General features: G+C 39.5%; 1 protein-coding gene across 1 annotated transcript in view; it reads right to left on the bottom strand.

Moving 5' to 3' along the window:
* Window positions 1-27,573, bottom strand: part of LOC117504818 — a 3,434,143-nt gene that overhangs the window by 1,402,920 nt on the left and 2,003,650 nt on the right. The window lies entirely within an intron of this gene.

The following is a 27,573-nucleotide window of genomic DNA, read 5'->3' as shown; positions in this document are numbered from 1 at the left end:
GTTCGCTGTAGTTTCAACATGTCCCTCAGCTGCTGGACAGGTTTGTAGAAAGACTTAAAAAAAACAACAACAACAACAAAAGAGAGTCAAGGACCAAGTGGAGGAAAGACTAAAAACAGGCCGATTTAATCATCTGCTGTTGCTCTGCTGTAGAGGATGACATTTTTCAGGAATTCCCGTGGGTCAAATGATTCCTGCGGGATTCCCGCAGGATGGGAGTCAAAATTTTATCAATCCCGTGATTGGGATGGGACGGGAATAAAAATGAATGAGAGCGGGAAGGAGCGGGAATGCCAAAAATAGATGATGATTTTCTTCTATTTAAAACAACCAAAATTACACCCGTCCATTGTTATGCCACGTTAACACCGGGTGCGATCAGACACTACATATTCGCGGGGGTCGCGTGGCGACAGACACGCCTCCTTCACCCGGTGTGTCACTCTGCTTTTGCTTTTCGCCCCGGTGCTTCATCAAATAGGAGGAGCTTCCATTCTGCTCGCCGGCTCCGGTTGTCAGTTAGCCTAAAGCCGGATTCACACGACAGGATAATTAGGCCGATAACAGACCCGATCTTCCCTTTCCGACAATCTTAAGGACGCCCCGATAATCGTGATGACATCACAGATAATCTTATCAGATATTCCTCCCGTGTGTGGTGTGTTCAGAGCGCTCTGATCTGCTCGGAAGGGCGTCAGGAGCGCTCCAATCGCAAATCGGGGATATTCAACATGTTGGATTTTTTTGGCCCGATATCGCAGCGTGTGGTGTATCTTCCGACTACAAACGAGCTCACAGCCTGCTGAATGTGATGTTCAGCCAACCAGAAAGCGAGGTGACAGACGTACGGAGCGGAAAATAAAATCAAAACAGCTGTTCTGACTTACCAGAAAGTCAGGTGGTCACGCTGTCTCCACTCCTTTAAATAACGCCTTTTCTTTTTCTTTTTGTATCGTTTTTCCCTCTGTTTTAAATAGTACACAAAGTATCTCCGTTTTACTCTGAAGTCACGTTTAATCTCGAGAGATTTTGCGAGATTTCCTGTCTGAACTGTAAATGTTCGTGTGTTAAATCTGTTCGTGTGTGGTGTTGTTATTACCATGTGGCTGAACACCAACACACTGTACGACCAAACCTGTTAGAGCTATGATTTTTTAATCTTCACGTGTGTGGTCTCTCAGGTTTTGGAAACCTAAAGATAATTTTAAAATCCTGTTGTGTAAACCAGGCTAACATGACAGACCTTGATCACACGGAGCGAGTTGTTGTGGAAAGCTCCCAATTCAGGGAGTATCACTATTTGCTACAGGAGCTGTGTCTGGATGACGGCCGCTTTCAGCAGTCCTTCCACCTCTGCAGGACCCAGTTTGAGGACCAACTGTCCCGTTCACGCACGCACATGGAAACAATAAAAAAAAAAAAAAAAAAAAACTCTGCTTCCTGCTGTGGGACTGCAGCTTGCAGAAACTCTGTCATATTTGTGTTTAGAAGCCAGTCACCATTTGTTTTATTATACATCTGTGTAGTTATTTAATAAAATATTCTCCACAGACGATTCGCTTGTGCATGCACAAAAAAAAAAAAAAAACTCAGCTTGCTCGCTCCAGGGCTGCTCCTCGCTCTTTCCCAAAACACTCTGTCATAATTGTGTTTAGAAACCAGTTACCATTTGTTTTATTATACATCTGTGTAGTTAAGTAAAATAATCTCCATGGATGATTCGCTTGTGCGCGCACGTAAAATAAGAAGAAAAAGAAACTCCGTTCCCGCTGCTGGGGCTGCTGCTCGCTCCAAAAACTCTGTCATAATTGTGAAATAAAGGACAAAAGAGACATAAATCCTGCTCACAGGCTGCTACCAGATACAAGACATGTTCACATCTTCAGCTGAAACGCAAATAGATCCCTTACCAATCACAAGGGGGGAAAACAAGACAAACGGGCGTGGGATGGAAGTGGGACTGATTTTGAGTGGGAGCGGGATGGGATTTGGAGTCATCTTTATAGGGATGGGATTTATTTTTTTACTCCGGTCCAGGACTGGGACGGGATTTTTTTTTTGGGGGGGGAGCGGGATGGGACGGGAGTGAAAATCCACTCCCATGTCATGCTCTACACTGCTGCCCAGGCTGACCAATCACAAGTGTGAGACAACATTGAAATCCTCAAGAAGGAGACTCCAACCCTGATCCCAGAGATCACCTGACATGCACATTTTCCTTATGCTACGTTTACACATGACGACAAGTCACGAATGCCACGAAGTACACATTCTTGGCCGCTGATCACGAATGTGATGATTCGGGGCAGAGGCCTCAAGTGTCCTCAGGAACTGCTGCAACCTGTTACCACACGTTACGATTAATGTCACGTGTTGCTGGAGAATTATCAGGAACCATTACGCACGGTCAAGAATAGTGTTCAGCGTAACAGCGCATCGTTAAGTTCTGTCACGTTGCGAATTGTCTCCACATACACACACCCATATTCATCCATCCGAATTCAGATCGCTCCAGTTTTTCAGAAGAACTTTGTGACTGCATGCGTAGTTGGGCTCTGTGCCATGGAGTGGCGCAGACAGGAGGAGGAGGACAGCGTCCGATGTGTGGCTTCATGCGGCTCTCCTCTCGTTCATTTTACAAAACATCAGGCACATGCAGCAGGTGGAAAACCTGCAGACGCACGCTGAAAAGCACTGAAATTAGACTTTTAGCCGACCTGGTGTCAGCAATCAAACTGACGCGGCGCAGCAGGGTTTAATTGTGTGTGCGCTTCTTCCTCCGCTGAAGTGCAGAGATGTCTGGCTGCATGTGAGTCTCCTCTCACTCCTCTAGTTGCTCAGACTCGTTCTCCCGCTCATCAGTTACAACAGCAGGTTCAACACCTGCAGGAGTGTCCCGAGGAGCTTCAGCAGGAACTGTGGAACGACATTTGGAGCCGAGTTTAATTGTGCGCACGTGACAGAAAACTGAGCCGTTGTGGCGCGCAGTGAAATGTGACGCCGCGTTACAAGTCGTGTCAAAACTTGACAGTTTCCGTGTCACTTCGTAATAACGCGTGACAGTTTGGGCTCCAAGAACCATCACAGGAACCACTACGAACGTTGTCACGTTCTATTAAGGATCACTACTCATCAAGACGGATCAACACGCTCAGTTGCGACCTCCACGACGTGAGACGAAATGAGGGTGTGTGACATTCATGGAAGATTTTTTGACAGGCAAAAACATGCTCCACGAATATCAAGAATATCACGCACCAACACGCCCTATTAAGAAACCTATTCAGATGTGTTAAGTCACATTAAGAATGCCACGAATGTGTCACGAATGACAGAAAAATGACATTCGTAATGCGTCTTGGTTATGTGTAAACGCAGCATAACATATCTGCTGCAACCAGCTGATTAGCGACAGACAGAGATTATATTAATGTTCATAACATGCTTGTTTAAATCAAACTAAGACAGTGTTAAAATAAAATTAAGTGTTCAAGAGAAATGAAAACAATAAGACATTGTCCCCATTTTGTGGCAAAGCAAAAAGACAGTTTCATTTACAATGAGACAATGTAAATGTTTCCAAATTTAAATGTTGTATAAGATGTAAAAAGTTTGAGTTTGAAATTACTAGGGGGCACTAAACTAATCATACCTGTAAAGTAATGAACTACCACTTGACTTTTACCTGTACTACATAAATATACTTCAATTTACTTCTAAATGTTTAAATTTTTATTTCTGGTCTTGTATTTACATCTTTAAAAAGTGGATGAACAAAATACGATGTCAGATTGCCAACACATTCGTATAGAGGGTTTTCATGTGACGTATCGGTCACGTCATTTTGTGTCCCGTGCAGAGTTGTATAAGTCCGGCTTCAGAAAGTAAAAGTCCAGCCACATATTGGTTCCATCTTCCTAATAAACCAGCTGACTGTAATTAGTTCAGCTCTTCAGGTAGGAAGATGAGCTAATTATTGAGATCACCTGTTTTAGTTGCACAGGTAGAAGCAACACATGGGAGGGTTTTTACTTTCTGAAGCCGGACTTGTACAATTCTGGTCCCGTGGCCATTCTGGATCACAATGCGGTGGCCACTGTGATTACACTTCGTGCATTTGGCGAACAATTGCAGAAGTTTCAACGTCGATGTGAAGAAGCCTCACGGCACTGTGGCGCTGTGAGAGATCCGCCGCTAACAGAAATCCACTGCTCCCAGAATTTTATTTGGCAATAAAATTATATAACAATACATAAAAATACTGCAGAGGACAACACAAGAACGCTTCCAATACGGATGCTTATTTACATTGTGGTCCTCGAGCACCGAGCTGCTGATCCACAAGCTGCCCTTCCAGTGCCTGGTGAGAGAAATCGCTCAGGACTTCAAGACCGACTTCCGCTTTCAGAGCTCCGCTGTGATGCTCTGCAGGAGACCGGCGAGGCTGACCTGGTCGGCAACTTCCAAGTTCACAATATCGCAGTGTGACACAGACGGCCAGTTCGTTAAATTAACATTAAACTCACTATCTGGATGTGAATGTGATACTTTGATAATTGTTAATTTGCTGATCTACTTTATCCACCACAGAACTCTGGTCAAAGAGTAGACATGGACACACAGGAACAGTTCAGAGCCTTTATACAACCCCTGGCAAAAATTATGGAATCACCGGCCTCGGAGGATGTTCATTCAGTTGTTTAATTTTGTAGAAAAAAAGCAGATCACAGACATGACACAAAACTAAAGTCATTTCAAATGGCAACTTTCTGGCTTTAAGAAACACTAGAAGAAATCAGGAAAAAAAAAATTGTGGCAGTCAGTAATGGTTACTTTTTTAGACCAAGCAGAGGGAAAAAAAAATATGGAATCACTCAGTTCTGAGGAATAAATTGTGGAATCATCCTGTAAATTTTCATCCCCAAAACTAACATCTGCATCAAATCAGATCTGCTCATTAGTCTGCATCTAAAAAGGAGTGATCACACCTTGGAGAGCTGTTGCACCAAGTGGACTGACATGAATCATGGCTCCAACACAAGAGATGTCAATTGAAACAAAGGAGAGGATTATCAAACTCTTAAAAGAGGGTAAATCATCACGCAATGTTGCAAAAGATGTTGGTTGTTCACAGTCAGCTGTGTCTAAACTCTGGACCAAATACAAACAACATGGGAAGGTTGTTAAAGGCAAACATACTGGTACACCAAGGAAGACATCAAAGCGTCAAGACAGAAAACTTAAAGCAATATGTCTCAAAAATCGAAAAATGTACAACAAAACAAATGAGGAATGAATGGGAGGAAACTGGAGTCAACGTCTGTAACCGAACTGTAAGAAACCGCCTAAAGGAAATGGGATTTACATACAGAAAAGCTAAACGAAAGCCATCATTAACACCTAAACAGAAAAAAACAAGGTTACAATGGGCTAAGGAAAAGCAATCATGGACTGTGGATGAATGGATGAAAGTCATATTCAGTGATGAATCTAGAATCTGCATTGGGCAAGGTGATGATGCTGGAACTTTTGTTTGGTGCCGTTCCAATGAGATTTATAAAGATGACTGCCTGAAGAGAACATGTAAATTTCCACAGTCATTGATGATATGGGGCTGCATGTCAGGTAAAGGCCCTGAGGAGATGGCTGTCATTACATCATCAATAAATGCACAAGTTTACATTGATATTTTGGACACTTTTCTTATCCCATCAATTGAAAGGGTGTTTGGGGATGATGAAATCATTTTTCAAGATGATAATGCATCTTGCCATAGAGCAAAAACTGTGAAAACATTCCTTGCAAACAGACACATAGGGTCAATGTCATGGCCTGAAAATAGTCCGGATCTTAATCCAATTGAAAATCTTTGGTGGAAGTTGAAGAAAATGGTCCATGACAAGGCTCCAACCTGCAAAGCTGATCTGGCAACAGCAATCAGAGAAAGTTGGAGCCAGATTGACGAAGAGTACTGTTTGTCACTCAAGTCCATGCCTCAGAGACTGCAAGCTGTTATAAAAGCCAGAGGTGGTGCAACAAAATACTAGCGATGTGTTGGAGCGTTCTTTTGTTTTTCATGATTCCATAATTTTTTCCTCAGAATTGAGTGATTCCATATTTTTTTCCTCTGCTTGGTCTAAAAAAGTAACCGTTACTGACTGCCACAATTATTTTTCCTGATTTCTTATAGTGTTTCTTAAAGCCAGAAAGTTGCCATTTGAAATGACTTTAGTTTTGTATCATGTCTGTGATCTGCTTTTTTTTTTCTACAAAATTAAACAACTGAATGAACATCCTCCGAGGCCGGTGATTCCATAATTTTTGCCAGGGGTTGTATGCAGATTTGTTGCCTAACAGATGAACTTGAATGGCTCAGTTTAACATGCAGGGAGCACAGGAGTTGGAGTGAAACATCCATAAACCACTGAATACTCTGAATTAATAGTTTGGATGAATTAATGGTTTCTACAAGACAGAAACAAATAAAACAATGTGATTTTCATTACAAATCCTAAACACACGGTGCTTATTAATACAGTAACATCAGAGGAACACTAATAACTGTTGGCTGAACTTATTTAACATAATATCGTCTAAACAAACCACATAGCGGCTAGTTAGCTTAGCCCTTAGCTAATAATGCCAAATAACTTAAAACATCACCACGCAACATCCATCCCCGATAAAACAGAAAACCCTCTGCAAATAAGTAACTCACCCTCCTCACGAAGGAATTCTACTTTAAAAGCAGCGTTGTTGGAACAAAAAATAACTGGTCCTAACGCGACCGAAGCTAACAGCGCATTGGGGCTGTCCAAATCGATGCCTGACCTAAATAACAACTAATACAACTAAAGGGAATTTACAACACAACATATTTGCCCTTTTCTAAAAAAAAAAATGACCCGCGCGACTGGTAAAAAAAAGCTAAAATCCACCAAATAGCAGAGATTTTACATCCCTGTATCTCTGTCCATAAATTTGTAAATAAACGCAGTGCTACTCAACTGAACAAACTTGTTATGCAATTTTTAAAAAAATACAATAATTCGTATTGGTATATATTTATTATGGAGTTAAAATTGTCTCATTAATATTTGCAAATGCACGCAGGGTGATCTACAAATAATCATTGATTTGCAAATGTGTTCAGATATCCACAAATGCAAATTTCATGTTTGTAACTTGTAAATTGGTCTTTGCAAATAATGTTGTATTTGCAAATATAAAACTTAATTTGTAAAAAAAAAAAAAAAAATTACATTTGTAAAACTGGAAATTGTATTTGTGAATTGAGTTTCAGCATTTGTGGATCACCAATTACATGCATTCGTCGCTTTCCTCTGCGACGTCATTTTGATACATTCTTTTCGCGAACGCAGATCCACAAACAAATGCCGACTGATTCACAAATACACATCCAACCAACACTGGATACCCACTAGATGGCAGTGTGGTTCCATTCATTGAGTTGGCATGCTTAAACTAGATGCTCCCGGATGAGAGACGACCGACATTTCAGAATAAATCATTTCACATTAACGTAATGGAGGCGTCTGATGGATGGGTATGTATGTGGTGGTATTGTCTGCAAGGTCAATTATTTTTTAAAATTATGATATGTTGTTGTATAAAATTATGACGTGTTTTACCAGAGCCTGCTAGCTAGGTACAGACGTACAGTAGGTTGGCCTAGTCCTTGCTTTGTGTTTAGTCCTTTACTGTACATGGTTTCGACTTTTCCCGAATAGGTAACGTAAGGATTAAACAAGAAGAAGACGAGACGAGAACACAAACTTTTGTTCATAGACATATATAAGTGTAGACCCCGCATTGACCGCTGCTTCCTACTGGCGCTGGCGAGCCGTAGGGCCGCCATCTTGGAAGGGGCACCCGCTCCGCTCAGTGTCATCTATTTGACACGTGTCAGTGCGTTTAATCAATCATTACTCGCTGTATACAAAACGGATTTTCACGATTTTTATTTTTTGTTTCAAACGTTATGCATGTAGCCATGAGGCAGGGCACATGGTTCAATGTATGTAATTTTAATATTTATAGTGGGCTTAAAAGAAATATATAGGGTGCATTGCCTTAATTTTTTGCATTTCAGAATATTGAAGTAAATTTTGATATGAAGTAAATTGAATATATATACACTCAATAACATTTTTGTAATCCTTACTTTGTATTCTACTCAAATATAAAAATAAAATGTAGACCTCACACTCCAGAATGAAATACTTAGACCATTTATAGTAAGAGTGCCAAGATTTCTCAGACAACGCATTCGGAATTGTCCTAAAGGGGGACATGTATTTAGTATTATAGACAAAATCCTAGATAAATGTTTTTTGTTAATGTTGAAGAGTGCAACCCTTGTTCATCAACCTCACTTTTAAGTATTTCTGGTCTTTGCAGGAAACATTAAAGCAACACATACTGGAAAGGCTGCACGACAGGGTATTACATGCTGTCCAGCAAGCCCCAATTGATCCGGACTACCCGGAATTTGTATGTGCACAGGAGATGGTGTTCTTGGACATTATTTCTGAACACGTTCCAGTGCCCCAGGATGTTACTGACACATTGTCAGAACTGAGCCGTGTATTGCAGGATACAAGGCATCAACAACAATATGGCCTTCCCCCGTCTATTCAGTTTGGCAATACAGGTGGAAGAGGACGACCACCCATTTCAATCTGCACTGATTATCTTGAACACCTGGTGGAATTTGGAATCCCGATGGCAGCGGTGGCTAGCTTTCTTGGGATTTCACGTGCCACTCTTTATCGACGCATGGCTGCAAATAACATCTCTGTCAGGGGACAGTACAGTGCCTGTACCAATGCAGAGCTTGATCAACTCATCTCTGAAATAAAAAGCAGATCTCCACATGCAGGCTATAGATCGGTTAAGGGAATCCTGGAAGGTCTTGGTCATCGCATCCAGTGGGACCGCGTCAGAGCTTCAATGCATCGTGTTGACAGCCTTGGCATACTGGCGAGAATGTCACATCTTGGATGTGTGGTTAAATTAACCTACTCAGTTCCGTGCTCCAACTGTCTTGTGCATATAGATACAAATCACAAGCTAATTAGGTAAATTATGCTCTTGTGGTTTTAATTATTATTATCTACTCCATATGACAGGACACCCCCACACACACTGCCCCCTCCCATCACACCTACACACCATCATTGTCATCAGCCCCTACCAGGGGCGTAGCACCAGTTTCTGAGCCCTGTGTACATGCAGTGGCCATGGACCCCCCCTGACTTCCTGGAATATACTTCTAGACTCCTCAAGGGCCCTCTCCCCACTTGGGGTCTTGGTAACTCAGTACCCCTTTTCCCCCCACCTCACATGTACACAGTACACTGGTATACACACATACACCCCAGAAATAATTTCACTGCATTTCTTACACCAGTAACTACAACCCCTGGCAAAAATTATGGAATCACCGGCCTCGGAGGATGTTCATTCAGTTGTTTAATTTTGTAGAAAAAAAGCAGATCACAGACATGACACAAAACTAAAGTCATTTCAAATGGCAACTTTCTGGCTTTAAGAAACACTATAAGAAATCAAGAAAAAAAGAGTGTGGCAGTCAGTAACAGTTACTTTTTTAGACCAAGCAGAGGAAAAAAATATGGAATCACTAAATTCTGAGGAAACAATTATGGAATCACCCTGTAAATTTTCATCCCCAAAACTAACACCTGCATCATATCAGATCTACTCGTTAGTCTGCATCTAAAAAGGAGTGAACACACCTTGGAGAGCTGTTGCACCAAGTGGACTGACATGAATCATGGCTCCAACATGAGAGATGTCAATTGAAACAAAGGAGAGGATTATCAAACTCTTAAAAGAGAGTAAATCATCACGCAATGTTGCAAAAGATGTTGGTTGTTCACAGTCAGCTGTGTCTAAACTCTGGAGCAAATACAAACAACATGGGAAGGTTGTTAAAGGCAAACATACTGGTAGACCAAGGAAGACATCAAAGCGTCAAGACAGAAAACTTACAGCAATATGTCTCAAAAATCGAAAAATGTACAACAAAACAAATGAGGAACGAATGGGAGGAAACTGGAGTCAACGTCTGTAACCGAACTGTAAGAAACCGCCTAAAGGAAATGGGATTTACATACAGAAAAGCTAAACGAAAGCCATCATTAACACCTAAACAGAAAAAAACAAGGTTACAATGGGCTAAGGAAAAGCAATTGTGGACTGTGGATGACTGGATGAAAGTCATATTCAGTGATGAATCTCGAATCTGCATTGGGCAAGGTGATGATGCTGGAACTTTTGTTTGGTGCCTTTCCAATGAGATTTATAAAGATGACTGCCTGAAGAGAACATGTAAATTTCCACAGTCATTGATGATATGGGGCTGCATGTCAGGTAAAGGCACTGGGGAGATGGCTGTCATTACATCATCAATAAATGCACAAGTTTATGTTGATATTTTGGACAATTGAAAGGATGTTTGGGGATGATGAAATCATTTTTCAAGATGATAATGCATCTTGCCATAGAGCAAAAACTGCAAGAACATTCCTTGCAAAAAGACACATAGGGTCAATGTCATGGCATAGGGTCAATGTCAATGAGCAGATCTGATTTGATGCAGGTGTTAATTTGGGGGATGAAAATTTACAGGGTGATTCCATAATTTATTCCTCAGAATTGAGTGATTCCATATTTTTTTCCTCTGCTTGGTCTAAAAAAGTAACCGTTACTGACTGCCACAATCTTATTTTCTTGATTTCTTATAGTGTTTCTTAAAGCCAGAAAGTTGCCATTTGAAATGACTTTAGTTTTGTGTCATGTCTGTGATCTGCTTTTTTTCTACAAAATTAAACAACTGAATGAACATCCTCTGAGGCCGGTGATTCCATAATTTTTGCCAGGGGTTGTATATGCGTGACAAATAAAATTCCTTGTACTCCTTGTTTAGCTACATTCCATTTACATCACCCATTAGTTACAACATGGTCATCTTTGGTGGCATCGATGGATATTCACGCAAGGTAAACAATTTTAATCAGTGTCATGTTTTAATATGCTAATTGTTCTCTCTAAAATATCAGTGAATATTGAGAACATGTACTTTGTAATTCCACCAATGAAAATGTTACTTTTGTCAATCATTATGTTGACTACAGTAGGCCTACTTTGCAATCTTGTTTATAGAAAGTTCAGTAGTGGAATACATGTTGCCTATCATTTCAGATAATGTACTTGAAAGTTGCAGACAACAGCTCTGACACCAACCTTGCCTTCTTCAGCCAGGCTGTACAGGATTTTGGCTATCCACTCAGGCAAGTTTTTAACTTGAAGTCTGATGCTTTACAAATTGTACAATAACCATCATAATTAGCAAATGGAAAATGTTTTTATGTTTGTTTTGTGTCACCCAATTCATGAGATGTTACTTTGTATCAACATACGAGGTCTATTAGAAAAGTATCTGACCTTATTATTTTTTTCAAAAACCATATGGATTTGAATCACGTGTGATTACATCAGACATGCTTGAACCCTCGTGGGCATGCGAGAGTTTTTTCACGCCTGTCGGTTACGTCATTCGCCTGTGGGCAGTCTTTGAGTGAGGAGTCGTCCACCCGCTCGTCGATTTTTTTCATTGTTTAGGAATGGCTCAGAGACTGTTGCTTTGTTTGATAAAAATTTTTTCAAAACTGTAAGGAACAACTGAGTGGACACCATTCAATAAATTCAGCTGGTTTTCGGTAAAAAGTTTAACGGCTGATGAGAGATTTTGGTCTGGTAGTGTCGCTTTAAGGACGGTCCACGGCGCCTGACGGCGATCTGCGCTTCGAGGCGGCAGCGTCTCGCCGTTTCAAGTTGAAAACTTCCACATTTCAGGCTCTGTTGACGCAGTAAGTCGTCAGAGAACAGAGAACTTTCAGAAGAAGTCGGCATGAGGAGTTTATTCGGACATTCCATTGTTAACGGTCATTTTGTAATGAAAGAACGTGCGGGCAGAGTCGCATGTCGGGCTGGACCCGACCGCGGGGGGTCGCGGCAGGAAAAACACCTCCGTTGGAAATCTTAACGGGCAAGTTGGAACATGCCCAAGCTGTTAAACAATTTCTCAGTTACTCACTTGTTGAAAGCCATCAAAAGCCGCCTGAATTCTACAAATGGTTTTCAACACGGAGGTGTTTTTCCTGTTGCGGCGCACACAGATTTGCCGAGTCGTCACGGAAACGACTCGGCGAATTTGCGTGTACGTCTTTCATTAAAAAATGTCCTTAAACAGTGGAATGTCCGCATAAATTCCTCATGCCGGCCTCTTCTGAATCTTCTCTGTTCTCTCACGATGTCCTGGGTGAATTAAGCCTTAAATTAGGATGTTTTCAGCTCGAAACAGGCCGACGACAGCGCCTGGAAGCGCTGCAGGACGTCCCGCTCCGTGGGAAGTCCTTACACCGACAGAAACACCCCATAATCTCTCATCAGCCGTTAAACGTTTCACAGAAAACCAGCTTAATTTCTCAAATAGTGTCCACTCGGATATTCCTCACAGGTCCAGAAAAAATTTTGATAAAGCAACGCGCGCCGTCTCGAGCAGCGTGTGAAACAAAGGAATTCAGCCGAGAGGGCGGGACCACATCTCACTCAAGGCCTGCCCACAGGGAAATGACGTCACCGACACGCGTGAAAAAACTCACGCATGCGCACAAGGGTTCAAGCATGATTGGTGTAATCGCATGTCATTCAAATCCATTAAAAAAAATAATAAAAGGGTCGGTTTATTATCTAAGAGACCTCGTATTTGTTTTAGAGTTCGAGCAGATCATGGAGGGGAGAATGTTGGCATTGCTCGTTTGATGTTCACCATGCACGGGCCAGAGAGCGGCTGCTTCATAGCAGGAAGAAGTGTCCATAACCAAAGGTATGCTTTATCTTAGTCTCTCAAAAGTATAAACCTCTAAAAATGTGCATGACAAATTTAAGTAGGCCTATAACTAGTTGATTTTATATATATATTTTTAAACAGGATTGAAAGACTTTGGTGGGATGTTTGGATGAATGTGACTATTGTGTACTACCACATTTTTCATATGTTGGAGGAAGAGGGCCTCCTTGATTTAAGAAGCAAGCTTGGATTTCTTTCGTGATGGATGGGACAACCACCCCCTTCGGACGGAGCAGAACCTCACTCCAAACCAGTTGTGGGAAATTGGCCAGATGCAACTTTCCATTGCCAATCCACAGGTATTCAAACATTATCTGTAAGGTTTGATTTGACCTCACTTTTCATCTCAGTGTGGCCACTAAGCCTATTCCATTATTTTGGTACAGACTGGTTTTGTTTCAACACACCCTGCTTTCTCATCTGTTCATTCATGAGAATCATTAGTCTTGTTGGTTTAATCATAATATTTGTCTTTGGTTAAAAAGAACAGTTACATTCTGTGCCAAATTGAAAACACAATAATGTAGACTAAATAATAACTTGTTCCCTATCTCCTACCAAAGTTACTAGATAGCAGTATTTTGATTTAATGGGGATAAACATTCTAATTCTAGATTTTTTATTTTTTTTTTAACATAAGGACATGAACATCCCTGAGATAAACTGGGATGAGAGTGGGGAGATCCCAGAGCCAGACCTTGGAGTAAATGTTCCACAGCTGGAGAGCCCTCTCACTCCTCAACAACTAGAGACACTGATGAACCTCATTGACCTTATGCAGCCTTCAGAGTCCCATGGTGCTGACATTTATCAGACTACTGTACAGTATGTTGAAAACTTGCTGGAATAAATGACCTCATGACAAAATATAGTAATTAAAACCATTGTTTTTAATTAATTTATCCAGTGTGAACAACAAAGTAAAATCATTTTAACCATGTCATGTGTGTCTTAGAGGACAATTCATGAAATTTTTAAAATCTCTACATTACCAATTGAATTTATAAAACACTAACTTCGAACAAACAAACAGCACAACACAACACAGCATAAGCTGCTGAGTGACAGATCGACCAAAGAATATGTGACCTGCGGCAGAAGAAAGGAAGAAAAGTGAAAGAGAGATGGAGAGAGAAAGAGACAGAGTGAACGAGGAGCCATTCATAAATTTAAATGTATGTTTTTGGCTGTAGAACAAATTGGGTGTGTGTGAGTGTGTTGTGTACTTGAAATGTTGATCACTGCTAACTGCCAGGGCAACACACTATGCTTGCTATACATGTCAGAATTAAATCAACCCAAAGCCACTCTCCACTGATTTAAGACAAACCATGAAGTCAGACTGTAAGGACACAAAACTTTTGTAATGGTCAGGGATGCGCAAGCGTTCATAACAAGTGCTTGTTGTCGGCAGGTGGTGACACCCACGTGACTGTACCACCTCTAGACTGAGGCTTTTAGCAGGCAGTTCCCAACCAGTCCAGAATTTCAGAAGTTGCTGCAGAAGTTCTGGGGAAGCTAAAGCAGTGAAATAAATAAATTAATTTGGTCTGTATGGTGGATAGTTTGTTCAACAGTGCTGCTATTAAAGGTGCACTATGAATTTCTGTATGGTTTCAGTGAAGTACTGGGTGAGGAGTATTGGTAAGAACGGCTACTTAGGCCTACACAGTAAATAGGGTAGCTCAGGCTACCCAACCCTTAATTCATAATATACATACAATTCAACCCTTACTTTTTGTTAAGCTGTTCTAGATGAGCGAACTTAGGGGAGATGCCTATGATTTGAGACCAAGTCAAATCATGCTGAAACCATGCAGGAACTTTTCGTGCACCATTTAAAATTTTAATGTAAAGTTCTACCTTGCTCGACAAAGGTTCGAAAAAATCCTTGAATGGCACTGACTGTAGTTGGTGCAACTTCATCCTCACTGTCATCACTGTCATAGTCTTTGGCAAGGGGCCACTTTATGGATTCAAGGATCATCTACACACAAAGGGAAAGTCATGTCATTCCATGGAACAGACAGACGGACAGATAACTTGTTTATTCTGATGGAAACTGAGTTGGGGTTTGAGTTTTGCCTCTGACTGCCTGGGGAACAGAAGGGGAACAACGTCTGATCGTTCAGTAATTAGTGGCCAGATGCCCGTCTCCTTCAATCCCTTCCTCATTTGTTTGATTTGCGCATTTGCTCTCACAAGAACCTGTTAAATTTAAGTTCATATATAAGACATAATAAAACTACCATTAGAGGCCTTGTCTCATACAGTTCCTTCTCTGTGGCCTGGCGTGGGTACTAGTTTAAACAAATTAAGACCTGTCTCAATGAGCCTGGGTTCATTTTTAAAAATAGTTTTATCTTTGCAAAACATGGTCAAATGAATGGTAGGAATACTTGATCAGTTTGAATGACTTCTCTTAGCTCACCAAGCCATGCACACACTCACGTTAGATCCAACTAATACTAAATACCACAATTCAGGGGCGTGCCGGGAACATTTTTCAGCCCGAGAGTTTTTATATCCAACCGGCCCACAAACCGCCAGCGCACAGGGATAATAAGAGTTCTGCTGTGGCATTTAAATTCAGCATTTATGTGCTGACTGACTGAAAATTGGGTGGCTTATAACAGAAAGTAAAAGTTAGTTAGTTAAAACAAGAACGGTATTGTTAACTCACCAGTGCACCACCGAAGGCTGGGCTTACACTGTGTGATTTTTGGCCTTTTTTTAGCCGATTTTTCACTCGTGCAAGAATTTTTTTTGGATCGCACTGAGTTTCAGCTTAATCGTGCGTCCTGCATCATGCAGTCTACATGGAGTAACGAGCTGCATTTAACATGTCACAACCACCTCCCAATGGGGAATCATACGGTCGGATAAAAATCCAACCTGTTTGATATTTTGGTCGGCCGTCGTGGCTCGTGAGGGTTCCGCACTGTTGAAGCAGTGCTACAAGCGTCTACGCGCTGATTACCTCGCGCACTGTGCATGTGCAAACACTGGAGAGAGCAAAGAGTTATCTCATGTAAAGTCCTGTATTTTTTTTTTCCGTTCCCTCGCAATAACCTAACATCATATTAAAGTTCATGCCTATCAGCGCGCACAATGGACCTCATGTATCAATGTTGCGCACTTGTGGCGTAAATTTATGGTGTAAATTTGAAATACACCAAAGTTGACATGACATGTATCAATGGGGAGGTGATGGTCTAGTGGTTAAGGTGTTGGGCTTGAGTCCAGAAGATCATGGGTTCAAATCCCCGCCTGACTGGAAAATCAGTAAGGGCCCTTGGGCAAGGCCTTTAATCCCCTATTGCTCCCGGTGTGTAGTGAGCGCTTTGTATGGCAGCACCCTGACATCGGGGTGAATGTGAGGCATGATTGTAAAGCGCTTTGACCGTCTGATGCAGATGGAAAAGCGCTATATAAATGCAGTCCATTTACCATTTACCAAGCAGTGTGCACCTGCCCATTTCCGGCGTACGCCTGGCGTGACCTTGATAAATGCGGCGGGTGGAAACGATCGTAATTATAATAAACACGCCCATAAATATTCAGACTCCGCTTCAGACACACCCTCATTTTACGACATGGAAGCCAGGAAGACGGCAATGAAAAAGAACTTCACCAATCACGACACGTGCCAATAGAGCGTCAAAAGCGGCCGTCATATTAATTGTTTTGTAGTATAATCAAAAAAGTGTTACAGTGGTCCCTCGTTTATCGCGGGAGTTATGTTCTAAAAAATAGCCCGTAATACGCGAAACCGCGACGTAGTCAGCGTTATTTTTTACAATTATTATAGACGTTTCAATGCTGTAAAACCACATTATACACTTTCACAATCAGGCATGAACATTTTCTCACTTTTCTCTCGTGTGTAAACACTCTCAAAGTCCAAACCTTAGTAGGAAAATAAGATCAAACTGTTTCAGGCCCAAACATTTGTTTGAGAAATAAAAATAGAACGTTTTCCTATAAATAATTATGATGGCTTTTAGAACTAACGAATTTAATTTTAACGATCAACGTACGAGGTCGGACACATAAGAAATTATTAATAGTGACTCGCCAGTATTTCACAGATCGCGCCTCTGCGTCGTGGCGCCTTTTCCACTCACACCTGTTTCCGTGTGACACACAGTTATGAGTAGTTGTTGGCGCTCTTTTCTCTTCTGGGCGAGAAGATTCTTATAAACAGATACGCAGAACACAGAACACTGTAAAAAAAAAAAAAAAAAAAAAGGCATGCAAAATTGGACTAAATACTCCGCGAGACTCCGAGGCCACGAAATGTGAACCGCGTTATAGCGAGGGACCACTGTATTCTCTTTTCACATGTCAATAATTCTTGACATGTGGATATTTTCTCGCTCAATTAATAAGACACGCCTAATTTGTCAGATTTCTTTATTTTTAAAATGTATTTCTTTATTTATTTTATTGTGACAAACGAATGGAGACGACAAAATCTGGTTGCAGCATGGGCGAAGGGAATGACAACACTATAGTTGTTATTATCAATTTCATAGTCTAAAACGATCACACCACATAAAGTTAAGCTCAGCGCTGCTCTGGCTCCAGGCTCGAAGTCTGGAGAACAAGGTGAGCAGCGCTTTCTTTGCAGTCAGCGCTGTGGCCACGGATCGTGCTCGATAGACCAGCAATCCTGCAAAAGCGGGATTTGTATTGATTATTATGTAGTATAATCAGGAAAGTGTTATTTATGTAACATATGCATTGATTTGAATTGCTCCTTGAATTGCTGGCTGTCTGAGAGGTGTCCAAAAAATGAGGTGGGCTTCATAGATAATTGGCAAAGCTTCTGGGGAAAACCTGGTCTTGTTAGGAGAGACGGCATCCATCCCACTTTGGATGGAGCAGCTCTGTGTGATACTGTGAGAAATCTTTGAGTCATTTTTGATCAGGATATGTCATTCAATGCGCATATTAAACAAATATGTAGGACTGCTTTTTTGCATTTGCGCAATATCTCTCAAATTAGAAAGGTCTTGTCTCAGAGTGATGCTGAAAAACTAATTCATGCATTTATTTCCTCTAGGCTGGACTATTGTAATTCATTATTATCAGGTTGTCCTAAAAGTTCCCTGAAAAGCCTTCAGTTAATTCAAAATGCTGCAGCTAGAGTACTGACAGAGACTAGAAGGAGAGAGCATATCTCACCCATATTGGCCTCTCTTCATTGGCTTCCTGTTAATTCTAGAATAGAATTTAAAATTCTTCTTCTTACTTATAAGGTTTTGAATAATCAGGTCCCATCTTATCTTAGGGACCTCATAGTACCATATCACCCCAAAAGAGCGCTTCGCTCTCAGACTGCAGGCTTACTTGTAGTTCCTAGGGTTTGTAAGAGTAGAATGGGAGGCAGAGCCTTCAGCTTTCAGGCTCCTCTCCTGTGGAACCAGCTCCCAATTCAGATCAGGGAGACAGACACCCTCTCTACTTTTAAGATTAGGCTTAAAACTTTCCTTTTTGCTAAAGCTTATAGTTAGCGCTGGATCAGGTGACCCTCAACCATCCCTTAGTTATGCTGCTATAGACTTAGACTGCTGGGGGGTTCCCATGATGCACTGAGTGTTTCTTTCTCTTTTTGCTCTGTATGCACCACTCTGCATTTAATCATTAGTGATTGATTTCTGCTCCCCTCCACAGCATGTCTTTTTCCTGGTTCTCTCCCTCAGCCCCAACCAGTCTCAGCAGAAGACCGCCCCTCCCTGATCCTGGTTCTGCTGGAGGTTTCTTCTTGTTAAAAGGGAGTTTTTCCTTCCCACTGTTGCCAAGTGCTTGCTCACAGGGGGTCGTTTTGACCGTTGGGGTTTTTCCGTAATTATTGTATGGCCTTGCCTTACAATATAAAGCGCCTTGGGGCAACTGTTTGTTGTGATTTGGCGCTATATAAATAAAATTGATTTGATTTGTATAATGGCACTGTTTATCATGTTGATCATCTTCATTTTTATGTGGATTCCAGCACTGGTTCATTTTGGTGTATAATTTACGCCACCTCTCGACCTGGTGTATATTTTCAGCGCAGCGTATGCCAACGACCACATTGATAAATGCCTAGTAGAGCAGCCGTTTTGGCGTACACCCCATATACGCTCAAATATCGCCGTACGCACGTTGAAACATGAGGCCCAGTGAGTGGAATCAGGTGGTGGGAGACTGAACGTATATGCACGCGCGCGCACACACACACAGCAGACAACAACAGGATTTACGTTCAGTCTCCCAACCTGATTTCACTCATTGTGCGCGCTGATAGGCATGAAATAAATTTTTTAAAAAGAAAAAAAAAATCTTCCGTTACATTTTGCTTTTGGAAACACGAGCCCGACGTGTGGTTTTTGAACATACAATGTGAGCAGTCAGATTGCATCAGACCATCGGGGCGTACAGTGTGAGAACATAAATCGTGCGCTCTGAACTTTTAAACCCTGCGGTTTTGTCGCACAATTTGAGCTGGAGCCAAGTACAATGATTGAAAATATCGTACAGTGTCTGCCCAGCGTAAGTCAGTGAAGTCTGTAAGTAGCTGGAAAAGGTGGCACTGTACTACATATGTTGATACGGCTGACATCAACAGGCATGTAGCCTGGTATGCCCGGCCCTATTTACCATTTTCCTCTTCGCTCTGTCTTCAAGAAAAAAAAAATATCTGTGAGCTTTGCAGACTTGGCAGCATCTTCTTCCAAAGCTTTTCTTTTTCTTAATCCACCTGGCTTTTTTCTGTCCATCTTTTCACTCACGGGCCACTCCTCCTACAACCCCTGGCAATAATTATGGAATCACTGGCCTCGGAGGATGTTCATTCAGTTGTTTGATTTTGTAGAAAAAAAAGCAGATCACAGACATGACACAAAACTAAAGTAATTTCAAATGGCAACTTTCTGGCTTTAAGAAACACTATAAGAAATCAGGAAAAAAAATTGTGAGCTTTAATATCAAACAGCAAGTTCAACAATGAACAAAGGTGGTTCCATGAAAACACACACACACACACACACACACACACACACACACACACACACACACACACACACACACACACACACACACACACACACACACACAGTATGTAGAGAAACCATTTCATTGTTTGCTTCATGGAAAGTTGGATCAAAGGATGGAGTGTTGTAAACACAGATAAGAAACCATTCTGCTGTTCTCTTTTGGAAATTAATAATATCAAACAGCAAGTTCAACAATGAACAAAGGTGGTTCCATGAAAACACACACACACACAGTATGTAGAGAAACCATTTCATTGTTTGCTTCATGGAAAGTTGGATCAAAGGATGGAGTGTTGTAAACACAGATAAGAAACCATTCTGCTGTTCTCTTTTGGAAATTAATAATATCAAACAGCAAGTTCAACAATGAACAAAGGTGGTTCCATGAAAACACACACACACACACACACACACACACACACACACACACACACACACACACACACACACACACACACACACACACACAGTATGTAGAGAAACCATTTCATTGTTTGCTTCATGGAAAGTTGGATCAAAGGATGGAGTGTTGTAAACACAGAAATGAAACCATTTTGCTGTTCTCTTTGGAAATTATTAATATAAAGCACCAAGTTCAGCAATGAACAAAGGTGGTTCCATGAAAACACAAACACGCACACACACACACACACACACACACAAACAAACACGAAAAAGCGAAAGCACTTTGTGTCATCAAAACAGAAATGAACTTAATAATATAAACTTATTAATATAAAGCACCAAGTTCAGCAATGAACAAAGGTGGTTCTATGAAAACACACACACACACACACACACACACACACACACACACACACACACACAGTATGTGGAGAAACCACTCTGAGGATGCACACAAACACACAGGGAAAGACACACACACAGAATGTGGAGAATTAGTTGCTTCATAACGTTTGGCAAAAGCACTTTGTGTTATCAAAACAGAAATGAAATCATTTTGTTGTCCTCGTTGGAAATTATTTGTATTTTCTATTTCTCTCTCTCTCTTTTACACACACAGACACACACACACAAACACAGTATGTAGAGAAACCCTTTCATTGTTTGCTTCATGAAAAGTTGGATCAAAGGATGGAGTGTTGTCAACACAGATAAGAAACCATTCTGCTGTTCTCTTTTGGAAATTAATAATATCAAACAGCAAGTTCAACAATGAACAAAGGTGGTTCCATGAAAACACAAACACGCACACACACACACACACACACACACACACACACACACACACACACACACACACACACACACACACACACAAACAAACACAGAGTATGTGGAGAAACCATTTAATTGGTTGCTTAATAACAAAGTTTGGCGAAAGCACTTTGTGTCATCAAAACAGAAATGAACTTAATAATATAAACTTATTAATATAAAGCACCAAGTTCAGCAATGAACAAAGGTGGTTCTATGAAAACACACACACACACACACACACACACACCATGTAGAGAAACCATTTCAGTGTTTGCTTCTTGAAAATGTTGGATCTAAGGACGCAGCGTTATCAAAACAGAAATAAAACCATTTTGCTGTTCTCTTTGGAAATAATTAAGATACAACAGGAAGTTGTTAACACACACACATACACACACACACACACAGCATGTAGTGAAACCATTTCACTGTTTGCGTCAAGAAACGTTCAAAGGATGCAGTGTTATCAAACAGAAATATACACACACACACACACACACACACACACACACACACACACACAAAGACAGTATTTGGAGAAACCATTTCATTGTTTGCTTAACAACAGGTGGTTCCATGAAAACCCACCCACCCACACACACACACACACAGTATGTAGAGAAACCATTTCATTGTTTGCTTCATGGAAAGTTGGATCAAAGGATGGAGTGTTGTAAACACAGAAATGAAACCATTTTGCTGTTTTCGTTGGAAATTATTAAGATGAAACAGCAATTTGAGCATTCACACACACACACACAAACACACACACAGTATGTAGAGAAATCATTTCATTGTTTGCTTCATGGAAAGTTGGATCAAAAGATGGAGTGTTGTAAACACAGAAATGAAACCATTTTGCTATTCTCTTTGGAAATTATTAATATAAAGCACCACGTTCAGCAATGAACAAAGGTGGTTCCATGAAAACACACACACACACACACACACACACACACACACACACACACACACACACACACACACACACACACACACAGATAGCATGTAGAGAAACCATTTCAGTGTTTGCTTCTTGAAAATGTGGGATCTAAGGACGCAATGTTATCAAAACAGAAATAAAACCATTTTTCTGTTCTCTTTGGAAATAATTAAGATACAACAGGAAGTTGTTCTCACACACACACACAGCATGTAGAGAAACCATTTCACTGTGCATCAAGAAAAGTTCAAACAAAGGATACAGTGTTGTCAAACAGAAATATACACACACACACAGTATTTGGAGAAACCATTTCATTGTTTGCTTAACAACAGGTGGTTCCATGAAAACACACACACACACACACACACACACACAGTATGTAGAGAAACCATTTCATTGTTTGCATCAAGAAAAGTTCAAACAAAGGATGCAGTGTTGTCAAACAGAAATATACACACACACACAGTATTTGGAGAAACCATTTCATTGTTTGCTTAACAACAGGTGGTTCCATGAAAACACACACACACACACACACAGTATGTAGAGAAACCATTTCATTGTTTGCTTCATGGAAAGTTGGATCAAAGGACGGAGTGTTATCAAAACACAAATAAAACCATTTTGCTGTTTTCGTTGGAAATTATTAAGATGAAACAGCAATTTGAGCATTCACACACACACACACAGACACACACACACACACACACACACACACACACACACACACACACACACACACACACACACACACACACACACACACACACACACACACACACACACACAGTATGTAGAGAACCCATTCCATTGTTTGCTTCATGAAAAGTTGGATCAAAGGATGGAGTGTTATCAAAAAAAATAAACAATTTTGATGTTAGCTTTGGAAATTAAGGTGAAACAGCAATTTGAGCATTCACACAAACACACACACACACACACACACGTTTATGTTGAGACATGATGTTTCTGCTCTGCTCCTGAAAAAAATGAAACCATTGTGCTGATTTTCTCCCTCTCTCTCACACATGAACATGCACACTCAAGAAAACATAAAACAATTGGAGCATACACACACACACACACACACACACACACACACACACACACACACACACACACACACACACACACACACAGTATTTGGAGAAACCATTTCATTGGTTGCTTAATAACAAAGTTAGGTGAAAGCATTTTGTGTCATCAAAACAGAAATGAAATCATTTTGCTGTTCTCTTTGGAAATTATTAATATAAAGCACCAAGTTCAGTAATGAACAAACGTGGTTCCATGAAAACACACACACACACACACAGCATTAAGCCTCGAAGTTATGCAAGAGCGGTGGCTTCAGGAAGGGAGCCCTCTGAAATGGACAACCTCTCTGTAGAGGAACAGGTGATTTCACTTTTGAAGGACAAAGGAATTTTAATAAACCCTAATGATATCGATAGTAGTCACCTTTTACCGCGGAGAGGTCAAAATCAACCTAAAGTCATATTATTGAGGCTTACAAACAGGAAACAGAAGTTTGCAATTCTAAAACAAGCAAAGAATTTAAAAGGAACGAATGTATATATAAATGAATACTTGACCAAGAAAAATTCAGATTTAGCAAGACAGGCACGATTTTTAAGAAAACAAAACAAGATACAGGCTACATGGACATTTAACTGTAAAGTTTATATTAAATTAAATGGAACACCTCAAGAAGCTAAAACCTTATGGATTAAAGATGAACATGATCTTAGTAAGTTTAACTGATGTAAGTTGTGAAGTAATACATAAAGAAATGTACTGGTTGATTGTGATGATGGAGGAAAATCTGTATATAATATAATGAACACGGTTAATAATCAGTTTATTTCTGCCAAGGAGCTCTGTTTGGAAACATTTAATTATAGTCATCCTGCCTCTCGCCATTTTGAACCTGAATCAGATCCAGATTCTTTTTTTAGTGACAATATCGAGCGACAATGTAATTATTTTTACAGAAGAACAATTTAATGATTATAAAATTAAAGATGGAGATTTTTCAATAATACATTTTAATAGTAGAAGTCTTTCTTGGAATTTTTCAAGGATAAATGATTGTTTAGATACATTTAGAAAAAGTTTTTCAGTGATCGCTATATCAGAAACATGGTTAACTGATGTCAATCAAGATCTTGTACAGTTGGAAGGTTATCAATTGTTTCAGGTAAATCGACAGAAGAGAAGAGGCGGGGGTGTGGCATTATATGTAAGGTCTGATTACAACTGTAAATTAGTTCACAATATGTCATTCACAGTTGATAATATCATGGAATGTGTTACGGTAAAAATTACATCCATAAATTCAAAAAATACGGTTGTTAGTTGTTTATACAGAGCTCCCGGAGCAAATATTGATACTTTTGAACAAGTAATTATGGGAATGTACAACAAAATAAATAAGAATTCACATTTATTTATCTGTGGTGATTTTAATATCGATTTTCTAAATCCTCACAATCATCCACAAACCACTTCATTTATAAATTCTTTATATTGTTTGGGAGTATTTCCGACCATCATTCATCCAAGTAGAATAACTGTGAATTCAACAACCCTTATTGACAATATTTTAACTAATGTCATATCTGGTAATCTCAGTGCGGGATTGCTGGTAAATGATATTAGTGATCACCTGCCAGTATTTACTGTTTTTGCATCACATGATCGAGTGTTTCAAAAGGATTGTAATAGATTGAGTAGAAATGTCACACCAATAACTGTTGATAATTTAAGGGTGGATTTATTATGCCAGAATTGGAATGATGTTTATGTTGATGATGTTGATGAATCTTATGATGGTTTTATTTCTATCATTTCTAAGTTATACGATAAACACTGTCCTCTTGTTAACAAGATATATACTAACCGATACAGCAATAAACCATGGATAACCAAGGGTCTTCAGAGGGCATGTAAAAAGAAGAACTTACTGTATAAACAATTTATAAAATCGAGATCAAAGGAAGCTGAAAGTAAATATAAAATATATAAGAATAAATTAATTCATATTATGAGATTTAGTAAGAAAAGATATTATAGTGACTTACTTGTTAAAAATAAGAATAATATAAAAAATACATGGAATATTTTAAATGAAGTAATAAAAAAGAACAAAAATGGTAGAGATTATCCTTCTTTTTTTCTTTCCAATAATACTGTGATAGAAGATAATGAGACTATTGCTGACCATTTTAATGAATATTTTGTCAATGTAGGTAAAATCTTGCCAGTAATATTGATTCATTGAGCGTTAAATCTTTTGAAAATAAGATAACATTTAATAAATCTGTGTCAATGTTTGTTGGTGGAACAAATGAAAAAGAAATAATTGATCTGGTGCAGAATTCTAAAAGTAAGAAATCAAAGGACTTCAATAATTTGGATATGGCTTTGTTGAAAAAAATCATTGATTGTATAGTAAAACCTTTTACTTATATTTGTAATATATCATTAAGTTTTGGTAAATTCCCTTCACAGATGAAGATAGCCAAAGTAATACCTTTGTTTAAAACTGGTGACAAACACACTTTTTCAAATTATAGACCTATTTCACTTTTACCCCAATTTTCTAAAATACTAGAAAAAACTTTTGTAAAAAGACTGGATAATTACTTACTAAAGTATGAGATACTCTGTGAAGAACAATATGGATTTAGAAAATCTAGGACTACTTCACATGCATTGATGGATTTCGTGGAAAATATAGCGACTGCAGTCGATAACAAGCAATATACAGTAGGTATTTGTTTTGATTTACAGAAAGCGTTTGACACTGTAAATCATGAAATATTGCTAACTAAATTACAGAAATATGGAATCAGAGGATTAGCATATGACTGGATAAATAGTTATTTACATGGTCGGTATCAGTATGTTCAATACAATAACATTGATTCTGAACTTCGGGAAATTACATGCCCCAGGGTTCGGTCTTAGGTCCTTTGTTATTTATTTTATATATAAATGATATATGTTATGTGTCACGGGTACTGAGGTGTGTTCTTTTTGCAGATGACACAACTGTATTTTGCAGTGGTGATAATCTTGAACAGCTTCTTGACACGGTGGTAAACGAACTGGATAAATTTAAGGCTTGGTTTGATGCTAATAAATTGTCACTTCATCTTGGGAAAACCAAATGTATGATTTTTGGAAATAAATTTGTGCCTAAATGTAAAAGTGTAACCATTAACAATATGGAAATACAGATAGTAACTGAGAACAAATTTCTAGGTGTTACAATTGACAATAAACTCAGCTGGAAACCTCATATAAATTATATAAAATTTAAAATGTCAAAATCTATCGCTATCATGTACAGGGTCAAGGACATATTGTCCCAGGATGGGCTACTTAGATTATATTATTCTTTAATTGTACCATACATGACATATTGTATCGAACTCTGGGGTAATACTTACAAATCAAATACCAATCATGTATTTGTTTTACAAAAACATGCCATCAGAATCATCTGTAATAAACCTTATCTTGAGCCAACGCATTCTCTGTTTATGACTTTAAATTTACTGAAATTTAGAGATTTAGTGGATTATATCACCATACAAACTTTGTACAAAGCTAATAACCAGGCCTTGCCACTTTATGTCCAGAGCCTGTTCAAGATCAGGAAATCTGAATACAGTTTACGAGGATGCATGGTTTTTAAGAAGCCTCCCGTACGTACTAATCTCAAGGGTTTTTGTGTTTCAGTTAAAGGGGTGAAGATTTGGAACAAATGTCCTGTGGAAATTAGATTATGTAGTTCTTTTGTCTGTTTTAAGAAACATTATAAGAAATTAATAATTTCTGGATATAAAGAAAATCATAAAAAAAAAATGTATACATTTGTGGATGTATGTATTTAATTTGCTTATTTGTATATATAGGAGTGTGAGCATAAGTGTAATTATATGTTGGACTTGGACTTTTGGGATGGGGTATGAGGGGTGGGTAATTTATAAGCTTTGCTTCTTCCCACCCCCTTTTCAGGCACACGGTGTTTAATTTGGTCTTGTTTTTTTAATTTGTTTGATATGTTGTCTTTATGCTGCTGTGTTGTTGCTGAAATAAATTCTATTCTATTCAATTCTATTCTATGTAGAAAAACCATTTCACTGTTCAAGAAAAGTTCAAACAAAGGATGCAGTGTTGTCACACAGAAATACACACACACACACACACACACACACACACACACACACACACACACACACACACACACACACACACACAGTATTTGGAGAAACCATTTCATTGGTTGCTTAATAACAAAGTTAGGCGAAAGCATTTTGTGTCATCAAAACAGAAATGAAATCATTTTGCTGTTCTCAGTGGAACTTATTAATATAAAGCACCAAGTTCAGCAATGA

Source organism: Thalassophryne amazonica, chromosome 23 (genome assembly GCF_902500255.1).
Source record: "Thalassophryne amazonica chromosome 23, fThaAma1.1, whole genome shotgun sequence".
Taxonomy (NCBI): domain Eukaryota; kingdom Metazoa; phylum Chordata; class Actinopteri; order Batrachoidiformes; family Batrachoididae; genus Thalassophryne; species Thalassophryne amazonica.
This window is presented reverse-complemented; position numbering and strand designations above follow the sequence as displayed.